This window comes from Dendrobates tinctorius, unplaced genomic scaffold, assembly GCF_039654945.1.
Source record: "Dendrobates tinctorius isolate UK_male_01 unplaced genomic scaffold, ASM3965494v1 ptg000095l, whole genome shotgun sequence".
NCBI classification, from domain to species: Eukaryota; Metazoa; Chordata; class Amphibia; order Anura; family Dendrobatidae; genus Dendrobates; species Dendrobates tinctorius.
The window spans coordinates 21,844,925-21,851,785 of record NW_027361763.1 but is presented as its reverse complement, the minus strand read 5'-3'; positions in this window follow the sequence as shown (position 1 = coordinate 21,851,785).

The window sequence follows — 6,861 nt, the reverse complement described above, 5'->3', positions numbered from 1 at the left end:
CGGATGGTGCTAAATACAGGGCAATCCTTTAGGAAAACCTGTTAGAGACTGCTAAAGACTTGAGACTGAGGAATAAGTGCATCTTGCAGCATGTAAGATGGCCGCTGGCTGAATCCTGGAGGGGAGATATGTGTCATTGCAGTTATTAGCTACGGTTATGTGAGCTCGAAAGTATGCCCCAGCACACATAGTGCTGAGAAAGTTGTTTGGGCTGCTCCAGGTCCAGGTTTTACAATTGGTCATAAGAGATGGGTGGAAATGACCGCTCACATATTCCCACCCCAGAGGCATGGTTTGGATAATAAAATGGAGGCCAATTGCCTCATTCGGTGTCTGTGGCTGGAGGTGTGTAGACCTCCCGTGTGTTTGCTAAAGACACTGACCAGAGCGGGTGGACCAGCATTATTATATGGACTGTGTATTTGTTCCTGTTTGCTTTTCACCTTGTGCCAGAAAAGGCTGTTCATTTGTTTTGAGTATCATATGCAACAAGAATGATCTATTATTTCAGATTAGTTTTTTTTCCTCCACATCTAAATCAGTGTCAGGTAAGGTTTATAAGCTGCTGCTAGCTGTCATCTCTCCCCGGTGCTGGGGATCTGTGGAGAACAAACACAGTGAGAGATCTTCATATTTACAATGTCTGATTTACCAGGTGAATTTCTCTATGTAATATTTTATGTAAGTGCCGCAGCTCAGTACAGTCTAAGGTTGGGTTCACATTGCGCTAGGGCAGTCCGTCTAACGGACATGTTTTTAAGCAGTCAAACCGCAATGTAACGCATCCATAAACTTTCATTAATGTAACGCATCGTAACGCATGTCAAAATTGACATGGGTTTGCAACATTCCTTTTTTTGTGACGCACCTTCCAACGCAGCCTGCAGCATTTTTGGGTCTGGCACAGTGAACGCACGGGTAAGGCTACTTTCACACTTGCTTTTTTTTGCAGCGCGTTTTTCCCGCAAAAAACGCATTGAAAAAATGCATACAAACGCATACAAATGCTGCGTTTTTTTCAAGCATTTTTATGAGCATGCATGAAAAAAACGCAGTGTTTTTATACGTTTGTATGCGTTTTTAGTGCGTTTTTACCGCGTTTGCGGTTTTTTCCAACATTAGGTGGCCCCTCACACTAACCCAAACCATGACTTTACTAACCCTAACCCTGACCCTAACCCTAACCCTTAACCAAACCATACCCTGATCCTAACCCTAACCCTAACCCTGACCCTAACCCTAACCCTTAACCAAACCATACTAACCCTAACCCTTAACCAAACCCTACTAACCCTAACCCAAACCCTAACCCTAACCCTAAACCCTAGCTAACCCTAACCCAAACTCTGACCCTAACCCTGACCCTAACCCTAACCCTAAACCCCCTTAACTAGCCCTAACTCTAACCCAAACCCCTAAATTCCATTGTCTAATGGTAAAAAAAACACATGCGCAAAAAAACGCATACATAAGCATGCCAATGCGCACATATGCGCACCCATAGACTTATAATGGGTGTCTTGCTGTAAAAAAACGCATTGCGCGTGCATGCGTTTTTTTGAGGCAAGTCGAATGCCCAAAAAATGCAACAGGATGCATTTTGTGCACCCGAGCGCATACCGCAAAAAAACGCATGCGCGGAAAAACGCATACAAACGCATGTGTATGCGCACATAAGCGCATCCCATGCAAAATATAGGGGGAAAAACGCATGCGTTTTTTAGCGCTAAAATCCAGCGCAAAAAAACGCAAATGTGAAACCAGCCTAACGGAAGCGTTATTTCTGCCATTGAAGTCTATTGCAAACGCAGCCAGACGCAAATCAAGCAAAATGTCTAAATGAAACTATGCATTGGATTGCATTAATGAGGCTTTTCCATGTGGTCATGTGACAGGAAATTTTATTTAAGCCATTTTGGAGCATACTCTCTGCAGACACACTCTTCAGAGCGCCAACAGCACAGGGTGTCTAGTGTGTGAGCGACCTGAGGCAATGCAAGTACAATAGATACATCCTATGAATGTGTAGTCGCCGTCCGATGTATATGAACTAAATGTATGGTTTTGTATGTGCACAGATGACGGATAGCGAGGGATCGAGCCGCAGCATGTGTCTGCCATCTCCTCATCGGAATCAGTAAAGTCATCCCATTTATAAAAAGCCCTAAAAAATGTTGTGTGGCACTCTAGTGTATTGAGGGGAATCATATGTAATGTTTTTATTGCAAATTATAGGAATCTTCGGATCCGAATCCGACCAGGCCACCCTCCAAAAACAGTCTAAGGCCCTGTGCACACGGTGCGGATTCTGCAGCAGATCCGCAGCGGATTTGCCACTGCGGATCTGCAGCAGAACTGCAGGTGATGTACAGTACCATTAAAGCCTATGTAAAAAAAACCCGCTGTGCACATGCTGCGTTTTTTTGTGCGGAAATAAAAAGCTGCATGTAACTTCTTTTGTGTGGTTTCGCTGCAGCTTTCCACCTGCTCCATTCTACAAATCCACAGGTGGAAAACCGCAGTGGAAAACCACACAAAAACCACAGTAAAACCGCGAAAAAACAGGAAGAAATCCGCAGGAAAAATGCAGGTCATTTGACCTGCGGATTTAGTAAAAATCCGTGGGAGGATCCACACTGTGTGCACATAGCATAAAGCGGCCAAAAAGGTACATGCCAGAACAAATGTTCTTTTTTCAACATAAATTGCAACATGAATCGCAAAACTCCTTGTAGGTTATTTCGTGCTTCATCACCTCACCTTGAAGTGGTAATTATCACACAAAGTATGCATTTTTAACCAACCCAATTTAAAGGTTTTTTTTTGTTTCAACAAATCATTTTAGATACAATACTTACAAAACACATGAAACACCACAATTTAACTACGTTTAAAACGCTTTTTTAAAAAAAAAATGCAATCGTTTCATAACATTAACCAAAACAACCAAACATGGACACCCAACAAACATATTACTATAAACGAATAACATTACAATTTATATTTTTAGAAACTGAAAGTGTAAAAAATTTACAAATTGCTGAAAAGGAGGTTGAAAATTATTGTTATGTGGGGATGTGATAAACGTATTGTGAACAAATACACTTAAAAATGTTGATAAAAAACTTTGTGTTTACATAGTCCAAGCAGCCATAAAAAAAGGCACACTGAGGTTGATGAAGAGCCCTTGGACATCGAAAATGAGACACTGTGTCACAATTGGGCGGGCGAGTAAACTGGGACCAGGGGCACCTTTTCCAGGCCCTGACACTAGGGGGCACCCTAACTCACCCTGTTCCCCGGGATACCTCAGATGGTGAAGATGCCGGGGCCTCCGCCCTAGCCCTGTTTCCTAGCTTTAGCCCTGCATCTGTCCCCTTCCCCCCTCCTGAGGAAGAGAGGCGCTACGGTGTACAGAAGTACACCAACCCCACAGACAGGGGATGAGACAAGGGTAAAAGAAAATTCCACTCACAAATAATGCTCTCTCAAGCAACTGAGGTATACACCAGGGTGTGAAGGACTGGGGAAGAAAGCAAGGCAGGAATGGATGAGGAATCTCCAAGCGTACAAACCAAGCAACAGTCGCACAATAAACTCCTCCAGCACTCCAAACACCAACTGCTCTCTCTCTCTCCAGATCCTTGTAGCAAATGCTATCTCAGACAATGATCTGGCCTTCAGACCTAGTTTTTATAGGAAAGAGAAGTGGTTACCCAAGCACTGCAGAAAGCTGGGATTTCCACATGGCGGATTAACCCCTGTTCTGCTGAAAGAAAACAAACACCCTTAATACAGCGCAGAAGTGCTTCTTCTTAGTGACAAAGCAGGAGCCATCAGACAATGTGGTCTTCTGGCTCTGTTCTGTCGCTGCAACCCCGTGACACACTGATAACATTGGTGCAGGTGAATCCGTCCATATGGGACCAAAGAGACAGTTAGCACAATGATCTTATTAAAATCCGGAGGTTGTGGGAAAAGATAATTTGCGAGTTGGTCCCTCGGTATCTGATGAAGTCCCCCTCCTCTGGAAAAAAAAATTGGTAATTAACAGTCAACTTAAATTTTTTAAATGTTCTTTATGATTGTTAAGAAAAATAATTTTTTTGGGTTTTGTATTTTTCGTTTTAGCCGATGCAGTCCATACCCGGTGGAGATCAGTAAGATATAGATTTGTCCGTGACTACCGGAACAGTCAAATACCCCCAGTGGATCTTCAGAAAAAGGAGTCACCCCATATGTTCATTACGAGCAATTGATGTTTCTACGAAAAACGTTGTCCCAGCGATCGTAAGTAAACATTATGTTATTGTTTGTGTTGGTAAAATGTGTGAGAGCAACAAGTGTTTATGAAAATCAATATTTTTTTATTTTGGTAGAACGATCTGCAGTACAGCTGCGCCTCGAGAGGCAGAGGCATCAGACCCATCTCGACAGGAAACAAGCCAACAGACGAGCACTGAAGATGTGTCTGTCCTGAGCGAGCCACGATCAATGGACAGTGGTACCGTGGCTCCTGTTTTCAGTGCCCGTTTGCAAGCACAGCGTGGACACAAGCGATCATCTGCCAAAGATGAAGTCGATGCAATAATTGTCGATGGCCTGCAACGGTTAGAGGATCTGTGTTGCAGCGAACACAGAGTTATAAGGTGGGAAATTAAGGAATTGCAATCACGAGAATCAGTGAATGCAGCCAATGAGTGGAAGCTCCTGTTTCTATTGTATGTCCCCATAGCCCAAAAGGTACCACCGCACAGATATTTTCTGTTTAGACAAAGATTTCATGATCTATTCGATGAATTTTGGCCCCTCAGGAACCCACTTCCTCTAGACCAAAAACAAGTGCAGGCCATTGTACCATGGATAGTGTTGAGCTTTCCGATACCGCAAGTATCGGGTATCGGCCGATATTTGCCGTATCGGAATTCCGATACCGAGTACCGATACTTTTTTCGTATCGGATACCAGAATCGGAAGTCCAAAATGCAATGAGCCACTTTTGTGGCTCTGATTGGCTGCTGAAATGACGTCTTCATGATGCGCCATCAGTTCGGGCCTTCGGGGTGTCTGTGCCGACTGTCCGGGGGTCTGTACCGACTGCCGGTGGTCTGTGCAGGCTCCGGGGGTCTACCGGCCTGCCGGGGGGCTGTGCCGGCCTGCCGGTGGTCTGTGCAGGCTCCGGGGGTCTGTGCCGACTGCCCGGGGGTCTGTGCCGGCCTGCCGGGGGGCTGTGCCGGCCTGCCGGTGGTCTGTGCAGGCTCCGGGGTCTGTGCAGGCATCGTCCGATGGGACTACAAGTCCCATCGGGCGATGCCTGCTACCATGACAGTGATTGACACATTAGCCAATGATGGGACAGTAGTAGTCCCATCATCCGGCTAATGTGTTGAATGTAAAAAAAAAAAAAAAAAAATTACATGCTACATACATACAACATGCATACTACATATATACTACATGTAACATACATACCACATACATGCTACATACTACATACATGCTACATACTACATACATACTACATATATACTACATGCATGCAACATACATACAACATATATACTACATGCATGCAACATACATACTACATATATACTATATATACTACATGTAACATACATACTACATATATACTAAATGCTGCATACATGCAACATACATACTACATACATGCTACATACATACAACATATATACTACATGCATGAAACATGCATAATGCATATATACCACATATATGCTACATGCATGCAACATGCATACTACATATATACTATATATACTACATGTAACATACATACTACTTATATACTACATGCTACATACATGCAACATACACACTACATGCTACATACATGCAACATACATGCTACATACATACTACATACATACACTACATGCATGCAACATACATACTACATATATACCACATGCATGCAACATGCATACTACATATATACTACATGCATGCAACATACATATATACTACATACAATTAGTGTTGAGCGATACCATCCGATACCCTAAAATATCGGATCGGATGGTATTGGCCCAATACGAAAAAAGTATCGGGTATCGCCGATTCCGATACCGGAAGTCCCATCCAAGTCTATGGGACTTCCGGTATCGGAATAAGAAAAACCCTTTTCTCTCCTTGTACAGCCTCTCGGGGGGGTGTACGGACCTTCCGGAGGTCTGTGCCGACTACCCGGGGGTCTGTGCGGACTGCCGGGGCTCTGTACCGACTGCCCGGGTGTCTGTACCGGCCTGCCGGGGGGCTGTGCCGGCCTGCGGGTGGTCTGTACTGACTGCCGGGGGGCTGTGCCGGCCTGCGGGTGGTCTGTTCCGACTGCCCGGGTGTCTGTGCGGACTGCCGGGGGGCTGTGCCGGCCTGCCGGTCGTCTGTGCCGACTGTCCGGGGGTCTGAGCAGACTGCGGGGGTCTGTGCAGGATCGTCCGATGGGACTACAAGTCCCATCGGGCGATGCCTGCTACCATGACGGTGATTGACACATTAGCCAATGATGGGACAGTAGTACATGCTACATACATACATACTGCATATATACCACATGCGTGCAACATACATACATACTGCATATATACCACATGCATGCAACATGCATACTACATATATACCACATATATACTACATGCATGCAACATGCATACTACATATATACCGGGGGTCTGTGCCGACTGTCCGAGGGTCTGTACCGGCCTGCCGGGGGGGCTGTGCTGGCCTGCCGGTGGTCTGTACCGACTGTCCGGGAGTCTGTGCAGGCTGCGGGGGTCTGTACCGGCCTGCCGGGGGGCTGTGCCGGCCTGCCGGTGGTCTGTACCAACTGTCCGGGGGTCTGAG